Source organism: Corvus brachyrhynchos, unplaced genomic scaffold, assembly GCF_000691975.1.
Source record: "Corvus brachyrhynchos isolate BGI_N302 unplaced genomic scaffold, ASM69197v1 scaffold395, whole genome shotgun sequence".
Taxonomy (NCBI): Eukaryota; Metazoa; Chordata; class Aves; order Passeriformes; family Corvidae; genus Corvus; species Corvus brachyrhynchos.
In genome coordinates, this window is record NW_008238340.1 from 1,492,992 (window position 1) to 1,507,789 (window position 14,798).

Genomic DNA, 14,798 nt, shown 5'->3' on the forward strand with positions numbered 1-14,798 from the left:
GGGCAGGCTCCTGGCTTGTCCCAGTCCCCCCGGCAGCCTCATCAGTGCTCACTGACAGCAGCTGGGAGAGGCCGCGGCACCTGGGGCTGAGGCAGCTGGGCAGCAGCACCTGGGCCACCTCCCACACGCCAAGCACGCACGTGTGTATCTGAGTATGCATGTGTATGTGTGTATGCATGTGTTTATCTGTGCATGCACGTGTGTATCTATGTTCTGGCATGTATCTCTACGCCTGCATGTCCATGTAACTGCACACACCACACACACACACAGCAGAGCTGCCCAGAGCACCGCACTGGGCAGCAGCACCTGGGCCACCTCCCACACGCCAAGCACGCACGTGTGTATCTGAGTATGCATGTGTATGTGTGTATGCATGTGTTTATCTGTGCATGCACGTGTGTATCTATGTTCTGGCATGTATCTCTACGCCTGCATGTCCATGTAACTGCACACACCACACACACACACAGCAGAGCTGCCCAGAGCACCGCAGCTCCGTGTAACACCGGCACACGTGAACGCCGGCGCGGAGCCGCGCTTCGTTCCCGGCGCCGCTGCGGCAGTCCCGGCGTGTTCCCCTGACCTTGCTGCAAACCGCAGCGGCCTTTGGGACGCGGGATGGCAGCCGCACGGCTGTGGGAGCGGACGTGCCCGCACGCCGGGACGGGGGATGCCAGCGGGGACCCCCTATCGCAGGGACCGGCGAGGCAGAGACACGGGCCGGCGCTCCGGGGAATTCCTGCACTGTGCTCGGATAACGCGTTCCCTGGCGGAGCGGAGCTGCGGGAGGGCCGGGGATGGGGCAACGCGTTTGAGCGAGCGTGTGGCGAGACCCGCGTTCGCTCAGCCGGGCCCCGGAGGAGCTCCCGGCTCCCCCGGCCGCTTCCTCCGGGCCCCTCTCCAGATAAGCACACTGACTTAAGTTAAAGTGTGTGCCAGCTGCAGCCCCGCGACCGGAGCAGGCAGAGACGTGGCGCTGAATGATAATTAAATACATTCGCATCATCTGTCATTTTTTACTGCAGGTGCCGGTAATAAATCCGAGCTTGACTCTTCTGTCAGCTGGCAGCGAACATGTTTTAACGCCAAATCCCGGGGGATGAATTCAGAACGGCTTGGCCTTGCACGGGGAGGAGCCACCTATAACACGCCAAGTGGCTAACGCATACTTGATTGCTTTCATAGTACTTTTATTATTTTGGTGACACGTGTCTGATGTAGCATTTCAACCCACTCCCACAGGGAAGGCAAACATTTCCACCACCGTCTTCCTGTCACACCGCAACCCTCCACACACAGCCCTGGCTCTGCTCTCCTCAGCCCCCAGCACTGTCCCAGGATCTTGGTGTGCCCGTGACTTGTTAGGGTTATTAAGATTTTGGTCAAAGAGGAAAAAAAGTCAAAGGAAAAAGGCAAACAGAAAAACAATTGCGAATTAATTTAATTAGAACAACAACTCAGAAAATTAAACATTTAAGTTACTATGTTGTAAACCTAACTCATCCCTCTGGTGCACAGTGAAGGAGCAGCTCTGTTTCCCCATGGATGTATGCAAACTGCTCCCCAGTCATCTTGTGGAGAACAGTGAATCCTTCACTGCAGATACTGCTGGGACACACCATATGACACCATTTTCCATAGGCATTCACATACCTGTGATGCAGCACCAGCCCCTTAAGTGTATTGATGCTGCAGTAATGAACTGTTTTAGTTTGAAGTAGATTTATTATTTTACCAACAGTTTTCTTCTCCTTGCCTTCTGCACGTGGCCCGGTTGATGCACAGATCAAGTACAAATCCAGGTGCCGCAGGATGCTCCTGCCTCCAAGCTGGCCCCTGTCCCAGGAAGGATAGCCAGGCCTGGCTGCAGGAACCAGTCCCTGCAAGCCCAGGTGGGAAAAGCATGGAGTGCGAAGGGAGAAGCCAAAACCCCAAAAAGAACAATCCTCCCAATTCTCACTACGGAGCACCGGTGCCTCGGTGTGCCATGGCTGGGGCTTGCCAGCTGTACCCGCTATTTATAACCCTGGCACTTACACAATTACAGCTTGACAACTTACAATGCAGGCCTGGAAATCAGAGCACTTTATTTACCCAGCCAAAGCTTTATCACTGCAGTTGGCTTTCCAATGAGGGAAGTGGTGTTTATGAAGCCCTTCCATGTAGGTGCCTGTCTGCCTTCAGCAGTCCTGAACAGCGTCTCCGTTCTGGCAGCACAGGCTGGTGGGAAACACGCAGGTAAATCCTTTGGCAGCACTCTCCATCTTCCAGGACTTGCTGCACTTTTAACCTAGTAAAGTCCCAATTCTAATTTGAGGCATAAAATGCATCTGAAGGGGCAAATGGCTGTGGGTCCTGCCCCAAAGTGGGCACAGGTGCCTGGGCTTGCCCCCAGGCGGTTTCTATCCACATTCACCGTGTGTTCCACTCCTTGCTCAGTTTTGACTTTATCATGGTACTTTTCCAGCCGTCTGTGTGTCCTGGAGCCACACGTCTTTTTTAACAAATTACATTAAACTAAATCATAAATAAGCTGAGTGGCTACAGAAGAGCAGAACCCCCCCCTTTTGTGTGCAGAACAAAACCCGGTGCTGCCTGCTTTGCGGTTTCCTTGGCAAGTGCACGGCTCTGCTCAGCTCTCCCTTGCTGGAGCAGCAACAGCCCTGTAACACCATCAGAACACAGGGACAATTCTGAACTCTGGGGCAGGAATCACTAACACTGAACTTATAGCATGGTTACAAACCCCTTCCCAGCCACAGACTGTCCCAAGACGTGGTCCTTGCCACTCTCCCCAACATATTCCTAAACCCATAATCCCCAAATACGGGATCCACCAGAGCCAAAAATATGTGATGTGGGTTTGCAATTCCCCCCACCAGCACTGCTGCCCACAGCATCACCCCGTGCTTTAAACAAAAGCACGTTTTCCTTTCATTAAAAATGTTCCCACGGATTAAAGATTTGGAGGCCACAGCAAAGCAAGTTAAACATTTACTTTCTATTAAAACATCTAAATGAGAAGATTAAAACCTGTTTTACATTTAACAGGCAAAGTCAAATCAGCACAGCAGCAGCTTAACACGTACTTAGAGCCAAGGCCTTCTGATGTGCAGAGGTAATCAATTTACAGAGGGAAGGATTTCCTAAAACTACTCAGAAAGGGGTAAAAAACATAGCACACATACATTTGAACAAACCTTTCCCTTCTCTGTCCCCATGCCCGCCTCCCGGAGCTGTTTTGCTGCAGCTCCAATCAGCTCGCTCCCACTGACAGCTCTTGCCCCAGATTCCCCCATAAAATATTTTCACAGCTGATTAGTCTATTTAGCACGTTGCACGCTTAAGCTCTTTTGTTTATTTTTCATTTGAGATGGCAGGAAGAGACGATCCGATGGAATGCAGAAGGGGGTTATTGACTGTGTTTAATGGCAACTGTTTGCAGGAGTAGCAGTTAGAGGTCACAGAGGTGATGCAGACACAGCTGACTGCTGCAGGAATTTCTGCTCTAATTTTCTAACATCCAAACAGACTCTGCCTGGTAACAGAAACCACTGAACTACAGCTGGTTTCTGCCAAGGCAGAATTCCCGGGGGAAGCTGAAAGTCTCCCTTTACAGGGCCAAAATCCAAGTCTATTTGTATTTGCCTGCAGCTGATCTAACACCATTTGGACATGAGACCAGCTCCATCCTGCCATGTGGGTGCTGAGGCAGAGCCCCCGCTACTGTCAGGCACCTCTTCCACAGTGTGTATTAGCCAAACTTCAGGATCACCCATCCCACCAAAAGGGTTTTTTGGTGATGCAATTTCAGATGAGTGTCAAACCCACAGAGTAACACAAAGCACCATCACTGCTGGACACTGTCCTCCATCCAAACACCTGGGATCCAAACCCAGGTACTGAACCGGCACATGGCGTGATGCCCCCGTGGCCAGCAGGGAACCCCACAGGGACTCGCACATGGATCTCAGTCCCAGGTTTCCAAGTGAGGTGCTGTGATGCAATGAGCAGCTGATTTTACACCCCCTCTCTAACACAGCTCCTTCAGTTGATCCTGCTGCCATTAAAGGGAAGGAATCAGAGCTCCCACACTCCCATACAACAGAACTAGACTGAATCCCCCTGCACATCCTAGAGGTCATCCCAAAGAGAAGTCAGTTCAGTTAACTCTACTTCAGTTATATAATCTTCAGTTTCAAAAGTTTATTTAAAAAGTGAAAAGCAGCAGAAGGAAGTGAGGGGCAGAGCGGATGTGTGCAGCCCCTGGGGTAGAGGGCTGTTCACTCTTAAATGATCACACTATTTCAGGGTGAAGCAGCACACAGCTAAAGGGACAATCACGTGAAAGTGCCGCTTAACTGGCCTTGTCAGACAAGTTTTCTGGCATGAGCATGTATTATGCAAAATGAATAATCCCTTTAATGAAAATATTTGGAAGAGGGTTACACAACCAGGAACCAAAGGGAGGTTTTGTCATTATTTCTCATCTGATCACGCTGAATAAAATGGTCCAACCTACAAAGTATTTTAGGACAGAACTTGGAGGCTGTCTCTACTTGCAAGCAAATGCATTCTGCCACTTGTGCAGACTAAACATACTACATGCAGACAGGAAAGTAGCTGGGTGGCCCCAAGGCTCGCTGCAGAGAAGCCACACGACCCGTTGGCCACGGACGATGCTCACAGGGGAAGGGTCCCAACACCAGCCACGAGCAGGAGGCAGGGGAACAGCCCGGGGATGCTTTGAAGCTACCAAGCCCTTGACCCAGTAGCACCCGAATGTCAGTGTTCCACTGCCGTCGCTCCCACTCCGACACCCGGACACGGGAGCCCACCAGCACGGCAGCGGGGTGCTGCGAGCCCCAACACCGACCACCCTCCACGCCCCTCCTCGGGGACGGCTGAGGCGCTGCCCTTGCCAGAGCCACGATCGCCGTCTCCTCCAAGCCCTGATCTTCCCTGCAAACCTGCACATTCAGTGCCTTCGCAGCACCCTCCTGTGGGGATTCCGCGTCCGTACAGACACGGGGGCAGCTGGAAACGGGGCGCGATGGAAACCCTCCTCTTCCTCCTCCTCCGGCGCGGCCGCGGGGACAGGCAGCTCCAGCCTCCTCGGCCGGCGGCTCCGGGGCACCAGGCCGTGCCGCCGGCACGCGCCACGTCCCCGGTACCGAGCGGGGCTGGGTGACGAGGCGATGCCAAAAGCACCACGGCCACTGGCACAGCCCGGACAGGACAGGCAACCGTGGGGGCTGCGGCCAGCGGCACTGCCGGCTCTGCTGCGCTGCTCTGCTCGGCTCACAACCAGCCAGCGTGTTTGTCTATAACCTACTGACTCACAAAGCCAAGCAGGGACAGGTAATTACAGAAAGAAGTAAAAATGAATAGATTTCTTTGTAGCAACCTCTGACAAGTACAAAGTGCTCAGCTCCTTCTCTGGGGTGTGCAGCTGCCCCCCACGGGGTACATCAGTGCTTAAAACCTGCTCTCAAAACCAGGAAAACCTTCATTTAGCAGCACCTCGTTTGGAACCACTTTTGCACTAACACTTTTGTTTTCATGGTGATGCTGCATTTTCATTCAAATACTTGAAAGCATTTTTGTCACAAGTTGCAGTGATTTTATGCAACACTTTGCACCTCAATGAAAACCAAACAGTGCACTCATTTTTAAGAGAAGGAAGACTTGAGAAAGTTTATAATTATTATGTTACTAAACATTTAAGTTTTTTTTAAAAATTTGTGTGTTATCTACACTGTTAATGTACGGCATTCAGAGTGGTGCCAAGATATAGAAATCCCAGATACTGTACACCTTCCCACTTTTTGCAAGAATGCTGCAAAATTAGACTTGGATAAATCTCAAATCTGAATCACGGATTACCCTCCAGGTTACACAGTAATTTAACATCCTTCAATATGTGACTTGCAGAGAGCACACAAATCAGTTCACTTGTGCAACAGGCAATAAGAACATGGATATGGCATCATTCACTTTTGAAGCCTCTCACACCAAATTAATTCATCTTAATAGATGATGCTCCTGCAGGAACAAACCGAATTTTTTCCTTCCCAAATGAAAGATTTTTAAACAAGTCTGGCAGATGAGCATTAGGTGAAGTGCAGACACACTACAGACACACATCTCTAGTTTAGATGCTCTAAAGCAAGGCAAGAACAAATCGTGGGAGGGACGATAATCCCTCATTTACTTTTTCTTCCACCTAACAAGGCAAGTTCTTTCCATACCCTCATTGCCTGGCAATGACCGCTTTCACCTATCAGGAGTGGCGCGTTGCTCCCATCCTTGGAGCACTCAAGCATCCTGTCATGGAAAAGAAAAGGCTATAGAATCAATCAGAAGCTGTCAGAGAAGAGCATCTAGTCTGGAAAATTGAGGTGCAAAACTGCAATTAAAGACTATCTTTTCATTGCCACAAAGCCTTTCCAAACCATCATCCTGGACTGTAACTAAAACCTTCTCTGGAAAGTTCAAAATTCATTGCACTCATCAAACTCTGAGAAAGGAAGAGCTCCTCAGCTACCAAATTCTGAAGACATAACTGAGCCTGCTCTTCCAGGGCAAAGAAAGACTGAGGCTGATGGGAAGCAGGTGTATGGAAGCTGGAGGCAAAGGCTGAAAATCTGTTCAGCAGAACCCAGGAAGGCAGGGAATCAGATGTGGCAGAACAGAGCAGGCAGAGCTGCAGCAAGATGAACCAAGCACATGATTTTTGTTGTTACTGTGCCATGAGGTCTGTGCCCAGGGAAGGCAGGGATTGGGTAGGAAAGGAGATTCTCATTGTTACCGGATGTACGACGTGACTTATTACTACCATCAAAAACTACAGCACCTTCCCAGTGGCAGCAGCAGGATTTTCTGGATGAGAACACTTCATTTCTACCTTGAAGAATATCAATTCTTCCTCCACTACCCAGCCCTGCTCAGGGGACAGCAGAGCTATTCCCAGCTACAAAGAAAATGTGTCCTAAATAAATGGAGAAGAGAAAGGCAAATAAAATGTTTGATAATAAAGTCTTGCAAGCTGTAGGCTTTTACAGGAGGGAAATAATCTCCACAGCTGGAAGGACACCTCTCCTGGCATCAAGGTCAGAACTTCTTAAGGAACAGAGGCCACAAGGCAGCGCAGACTGGCCCCAACCCAACCTGTACCTCAGGAGCACTGTTCCCTGGCTGCCACCTTCTACATATCCCAAGAGGAAAAGCAAAGCCACAGCATAAACCCTGGCTATCAGATCATATGTGGATCCAACTACTGAATCAGTAATTCCTCAGCCCCTCCTCAGCCCACAGCCCTGTAACACATGAGGGTGGAGGGGGACGAGAAATTAACAGAGGGACCTGGATGACACGGCAGCAGAGCTTCTCACTGGGAACGCATCGCGTGACGCAGCACCTTCCAGGCCCCTCGCAAAGAACGGAGAAAGGCAAGTTGCAGTATTTGTTTCATACGTTCATCACAACAGGAACATCATCCATATCTAGACTAGGTCCAAGGGATAATCACTGTAATTAGCACTTCGTTCATATAATTACCAGCAGACCCTGTAACATTTTACAATGGAGGTAATTACCCACATTTTACAGCTGAGGAAACAGATACAGTGCAGGTGAGTAACTTAAAAGAAATAATCAGTGAAACTGTGGCACAGCCAGAGGCTGCAATTATCCTTATTCCCAGCCAAGGCTTTCCCCAACAATCCATGCTGAATTCACTTCTGTCTTGTGGGAAGGAATCCAGAGAAAATAAACACAAACTGGAATTTCCAATGTCTAGAAGAGCTGAAAAGCAGACAAGCCAAACCTGAAGGAGAAATAAAAACACATGTTTATCACTGAGCATTTTCTGAGCTGGATGTGCAGCTACGAGCGGGGGACAGGCAGAGGACCCTGCTCTAGCAGACACAAAGCCAATGCAGGGTGTCAAGGGCTACAGTTCTACTTCTGAAGCAGAGGAAAAGCAGAAGCACAGGAGAGGGCCAGGGCTGGCTGCCCAATGGTGCCAACTCAACCCCTCAGCCATCAGAGTCCTTAATGCAAGTCGAGAAGTTAGAAACTAAAGCAGGAGCAATAATTAAATTATTTAAGGACTTTGCAAACCAACGCACACCCAGAGCAGCAAGCAGGGTGACAAGCCTGAGAAATTCACCCCCACCCTGAAGACAACCTCCCTGCAGAGTGGCTGCCAAGGATCCCAGTCCTGCCCAACAGCGGTGCCCCAGTGCAAGGTCAGAACAGCACTCGGGCTCTGCTCTAGAAAGGGGGAATTCCCTTCCCCTCTGAGCACAAGAGCAGTGGGAGCAGTGGGATCCATGCCTAGAACCCACCAGCCCTGAAACATGAGTAGGGTTAGCTGGCACTTGCTCAGTTTATTGCATAAGGTCAGGTGGTGCACGGAAATCTGTGTTTTCCCAGGTACAGTCTTGGGCGAGGCATACAGACCTGTCCTGTACTTTCATCCTGCACCTCTGGATGAGTTTCAGTGTTAACAGAAAATGGTGTGTTTGTGCTGACCAATACATCTGATTTTCAGAAGTAGTCAGACCAAAGTGAGCAATTTGCTGCTGCCTATGTTTTATTAAATGAGCAGCACATGCAGATGACACACAGGTGTCTATTAGGTTGAATAAAGCAGATTAGGTATATCCAACCCCAGCTGCATCACCTGAACTGCAAGACATGCAACACTCTGAATCTTGTACGTGTGCCAAGGATTTCATTTCAGCCCTTCAGCCTTCTGTTAAGGTTAAAATATAAAAGCCTTCAGCAGCAGAACATACTGCATAGATTTCAAAATTAAGACTTGTTTCAGGAGTGGATGTTATCAACACTCTGGCTTTGAGTAACAGAAAAATCTTGTAAGCAGGAACAAATCTCTCAATAGAGTATTCTCTCAATATTTAAATAGACAAATGTTTTGCTTTGCAAACATTCTGCAGCATTTGTGTAGTTCTTTGATTAAGTGTTTGACGAAAACATGTATTTGAGTTCCTGCTCAGTGAAAAACAAGCTCAGTAAAGTGAATTAAGTTCCATCATCTCTTGCCATCCAAGGGTCAGCTGTTGCTGTTCCTGCTGTATCCAGCAGCACTGCAGCAAAAACCTGGGGACAGATTTTACGCTGGGGCAAATGACAGTGCTATTGCTGGGTCAACAAAGCAGATTTTCTTACCAAAATTTACTGGGTTTTATACTGAAAAATTCCTATCTCCTCCCTTCCCAAGGGCTGTACCTCCTTCCTCCCTCAGCAGCTCTAGCATCCTGGAAGCCCATGCAATAGCTGAACAGGCATAACCCATATTATTAACGCCGATTTCTCTGAATAACCATCTGCATCTAACACAGTATGTGGAAATATCACAACAAAGCATGCACCACTCTGTCATCCCACCACCTTGGGAGCTACACCCAGAGAGTACCATGGGTCAGAGCGCTTACCTTATGAAAGACGGCAGGATGGACATGACAAAACATGAAATGAGACAAAAAAAAAAAGAAGACATTCTAACCGTCTTTTAAGCTCTGATTTTATATTATTGACTCAAATTCCCAACATCAGACATTTTTATTCCATTTCTTCTTTTTCTCTGCTATTTGTTCTAGCAGGAGGCAGCCAACAGCCAGCCCTCTGCACAGGGAGGGAGATTCCCTTCAGTTTCCAGACATTTAAATAAATGTTTTTAAGACTTGCTGCCCTGGAAAGTCAAGGCATTCACATGTAACTGCTGCCAACATAAAATATGTGTTACAAGGAGAAAAAGTCTTTGAGGAGTTTTCTTAGGCAAAGTAAGTATTTTTCCCCGCTGAGTTTTAAAAACCCTGTTCTGGAGACTGGAGAAATGGCGTAAGATGGTTTCTGGAGGATTCCTCTTCTCGGGCTGACAGGTAGCATTAAACCCAAGCCAAAGCCAAATCCCAGCTATCCCAAACAGGCTCAGTGAGGAGCAGCAGTCTGTGTACCTGAACTGACAACTCCAGGTCTACAAAAACTATTACAGCTAAAATTTGGAACAGGAGGGGAAAGAAAAATCCACCTGAATGCTTCAAGCATTTATGGAGGCTGTGACAGTCCAGCGCAGCTCATAGCCACAAAGTCAGAGAAACTCACACAGTAACACAGAGGTGCTGGGCACGGAGTTCTGTGAATACTGCATCTGCCACTACTTTAACAGGCAATTCTGCCACACAAGGGCAGTTTAAAAACAGGGATCTTGTGGTTAAGCACAGAGATCAGTGAAATACCTTTCTCAAGCAGGGATGCCAATTCAAACCAGCTGTTTCCTGAACCAGGTTCTGATGTTGACGGTGCATCCCCACTGCTCAGGTAGGACCTGCTAGGGCTGAATCCCTCAGAACTCACAGAGGACTCAGGGGAAGGAGACAACTCAGGCTCAGCCCTGGAGGTCAACAGGACCCCCAGACAGGGGAGCAGAGCCTGATGCTGCCCAGTTTCCCTGGGGAAAGGGTCAGCAGGAGGGTGTTCGGGTGAGCTTCAGGCTCCTCCAGAGGCCAGGCACGGGCAGAGCCCAGTGGCACTATGTGAAGAGCTTGCTACAATTTTAATCTGTAGTCCTAAGAACGATATAAAGTTTTATAAGCATCAACAAGGCTCTGAGAAGACCTAAATCCATTTCAGTGCTCATTTAGCAGCTTCATCTGTGTGCAATTAAAACTTCAGCATTAAATGTTAGAGAATAAAATAATGAGACACTTAAAAAGTAATCTGTACTTCAGTGGGCTGTGCTCAGTGGATTTCGTATGATCATTTACCAGATAAAAATAGAATCTGGCCAAAATCTGTCTTATCCACTGCTTCCCTTTCAACAGGAAAATGGAAAGAAGCAACTAAGCTTTGGGGGCTTTGCCATCCCACGTACACAGAACGCTGCTTCCCTAAGCACAGCCGTGCCTAAAGCACAGCTCCAAGCATTGATAACTTCCCTTTGGGCTCCAATGATAACAGAAAAATAAATGCAAATTGAGTTTCAAGTGAGATTTTCATTTTGGTCTAAAGCCTAATCTTTTATTAAAACAGCTATCAGTTTGGAGCTGATGGTTAGGAAAAGTTAACTTCAGGACAGGGAAGAAAATTTTAACAGCACAGAATAGTTCTTACTCTTAAGTGTATCTGAAATGCTCCCAAGGTTACTTTAAACTATGAAAGTTGACTAGAAGGGGACACAGATGGGCCCCGGACAGGCCACGAGCATGGGTTTTACTAACAAAAGAGAAAATGTAAATTAAAAGCAAAGATGTACATAAATATCAAAATAGATTAAGTGGGAGAACACAGATCAAAAAAAGTAAAGTATTATACAGGCAACATACGCACAGTTAAACTTGAAAGAAGCAAAAAACAACGAAAATTACATATTTTATTAACAAGTGAAATAATGTTTATTCAAGAAAAACCAACATTGCGCATCCTCATAGAAAAGAAAAAAGACATCTGGGGAGGTCAAAGAACGCTACAGTTTAAAATGATGAAATGTTACAGCTTACACACCAAAATTAAAAATGAAATGAAATTAAAAAATGAAATGGTTACCAAAGTAATGCAGGTCAAGGGATCAAAGGTGAAGGGTCACACACTATTAAAAAGAAATCCAAAAGGGCGTCTGCATCAAGATCTCTGCAAAACAAAGGAGCTTCAGTGAGTAAAACTAGAACCTTCTATGGAAGCACATCAAAGCTCTCGCACTCCACACACAGCCCGCGGCAGCACCGCTCTCCTGTGCCGGTGGCTGCCGACCCTCCTTCAGCCACTGACCCTCCTGTGGACAACCAACCATTCCTGTGGCCACACTGCCCTGGCCACACTGAGCAACTCCTGTTTCCAGCCACTTTGGCTTGCTGTTATTATTAACCTCCCTGTAGACAGGCTCCTACAAGTTTTCCCATTTCCATGCTGGAGCACTGGTTCCTTGTTTCACAAACTGTTTTCAGCACTGAGGGTATGAGGCAGCACAGCCCAAGCATCAGTTGCAGGTCCTGCATTGGCACTGACTGCTCCCTGTGCCAAGGAGGCTCTGTTTAGGTCAGAACACTCCTGGCTGTCAACACGACTGTCAGACCGTTGCTTTTCAGGGAAAGCTTGACATGCTTTTTCAACAGTTTGCTTTATTCACTGTAACTGTGGAAATCTGGTAATTATTGACACACATGCACACTGAACCCCTCACATCGTAACGTATTGCTTTAACACTCCAATAAAAAAGTAATTCAAATGTGGTTTCCAAGACAAAGGCCTCTCCTCCTGGAATTTCAATTACACAGAAGCTATAAAACAACCTTTGGTACCCATTTCCAAGCAAGATGCAGTCAATTATCTATACTAAATTTATGCAGAGAATGTAATATTTACATCAGATAACTTTTGGAGAAAGACAACCACCAAGGGCATTGCATCCCTCTTCATTCCAGCATCCCTCCCCCTGCCTGGAAAGGCATTAAGTTTTGGGAGACTCTTATCGGGACCAAACCAGCTCTGTGCTTGAAGCCAAGAAACAAACTCCCTGCACAAAACCCTGCCTTTGCAAGGCAAAGAAGCCCCCAGTGTCAACAGAATCACCGTATGTAACAATGACACGTAGCACAAGGATCTAGTCTGCCTGGATGTTTTTCCAGAAAACATGTCTCATCTTTCCACGTCATGCCTGCTTCATGTGTGTCACAGTCAGGAACCTGCTGGAGAATGCAAGTAAGTCCATATTCTCCCTCAGCAACAGTGTCTGGCAAACCCTCCTGCTAAAGCTATTGCTTGTTGACCTTAAAACTCAGTTCCTGCCATTATTTCTAACATTTATCAATTCCAATTTCTGTGAGCCAAACCAGTAAGCCCACATTTCCGCTGTTCCCTCACTGGTGTGCTGGGCTGCCTCCTCTCACCACAGCTCACACTGTACGACCTCGATATGAAAGAAAGCAGTTTGGGAACCCAGAAACTTTGCAATAACTCAACAGCATGGACACAGACTTGCAGTGACTCATCAGGTAATTAAGTCTGAAGGCATGAACATGACTTGTGCCACCAGGAAGACCCCAGAGCTCAGGAATCTCAGAGCTGCATGACAGGGACATGCCTGCAGGACAGACCAACGTCGTGGGGCTCCCTCACAGCTTCTCAGGTAACAAAAAGTTTGCACAAAGATAAGTTTTAGGTAACTCCAGGAACATTTTAGCCCTGGGACAACAATGATGGGGCACAAGGTGGGGCAGCTCCACAGGGTTCTCCAGTGCCTGGCTCTGTCCAGGGCTGCATGCTGCAAACAGCTCCCAGCTCCTGTGGTCTGTCAACGGGACACAGACACCAGAATCAAAGGAATGAGACTTGGTTTTACTTTCTCCCCTTTGCAGCAGACTACACCCTCTCCTGCCCTCCCTAGGACCCTGTTCCCCGCAAAGATCACTGCTTCTTTCCCTCTTTTCCTTAGGCACTGCCTCTGCAGAAAACCTTTGCTTTCACTGGCACTAATTTTTCCCTCATATCTAGTTTTTCTTTCCCATCTAAATTCTCTGATTTTTCTCTTCCAAATGAAACAGCCACCCTTAGAAGCAGCAAACCTGAGACCAAGATGACAGGACTGCAATCCCTTACAAAATATAATCTCCTCAGTTCCCATTCATTTGCCAAGTAAACCAATTCCTTCGTGTGTGTACATGCCGGGCCCTGGCAGAGAGACTGACTTTCTAAATTGACTTTGTTGTAACATTTTCCTTGCAAACTTGGAAGTACAAATTGTGTAACACCAGTGAGTATTTTACTCAGTGCTGCTGAAGCCAGAGACTCAGATACACAATGCAGTGATACCTACCACTACAACCTGCAAATAAACAGGTAAATATTAACTGAATTAATCCACTTTCCTGACTCCCTCATGTTTCAAGAAGGGTTTCCATAACTGGTAATTCCAACTTTTTATTCCCCACACACCGGATTCCACTTTTGCTTTTGACACTACACTTCAGGATAACCATATACAGTTAACAAGGACGATTACACAGGTTAGGAAAAGCACATCAGGTCCATCAACTGGAGGAAATAATATTTCATCCTATTTTCCCGCAAGACAGACAAAGGATTTGGAGCCACAGTACAGCCACTGTCCAAGTGTCTGGACACATATTTGTTGCTGCTGAACTACGGTCATCTATAACACCCCACTCTCTGTGGAGGAACCTGGAAGTGTCAAACAGCAAAAAAACCTAATACCACTGACCAATATTCAGCAGTACTTCGACAGGTTACTAAGGACAAACAGTCAGGCGGTTAAATACCATCACCATTTTATAGTTTGTGTACAATATGCTAAAACTAATGATGAAGTAATTTTTTTATTTAGGGTATCATTAAGTGTAATAAAGTTAATTTATTCAAAAAAGTTCACTTGGAGTAAAAAAAAAAAAAATCAGGAGGGCAGTGCATTACTCCCAACCCTCCCTCTGTTTGCTCTGCTTTACAGGAGCCATTCCAGTTCCAGCACTCTGACATACTAACTGCCCAGCACTACTAGATCAGCCCTTTTTCACTAGGTTCATCCTAACATGAACCAAAGGCAAGGGAAAAAAGCTAGGTTTTCCTAAGAGGAAGATGAGGATCCTCTCTGTGTCTGAGCATAAACAGCATAGCAGGTATTACTGCCCTTGTTCAAAATTACCAGGATTGGTAGGTAACCTCCTAATTTTGCTCAATCCCCAGCCCACTCACAGCAGTCACTAGGGCTGTAAACACAACTGAGGAACTGCAAGCAGAATGCCAGCACCACATTCCTG

General features: G+C 47.2%; 1 protein-coding gene and 1 long non-coding RNA gene across 9 annotated transcripts in view; both read right to left on the reverse strand.

The window, feature by feature from the left end:
• CAMTA1 (calmodulin binding transcription activator 1) overlaps positions 1 to 14,798 on the reverse strand; it is a 232,511-nt gene that overhangs the window by 191,468 nt on the left and 26,245 nt on the right. The window contains exon 1 of one of the 8 annotated variants that reach the window (XM_017735066.1): positions 11,575 to 11,654. The exons of the other annotated variants lie outside the window; for them this stretch is intronic. The gene's annotated coding sequence lies outside the window, so the exon portion shown is untranslated. Of the gene's footprint in view, positions 1 to 11,574; positions 11,655 to 14,798 lie in introns of those variants that run through there. 8 annotated transcript variants of the gene reach the window in all.
• LOC108446910 lies at positions 2,985 to 11,576 on the reverse strand. Its single transcript, XR_001862249.1, has 2 exons — positions 9,465 to 11,576; positions 2,985 to 7,831 (listed from the first exon to the last, which is right to left on the reverse strand). It is a non-coding gene; the product is annotated as an uncharacterized LOC108446910 (long non-coding RNA).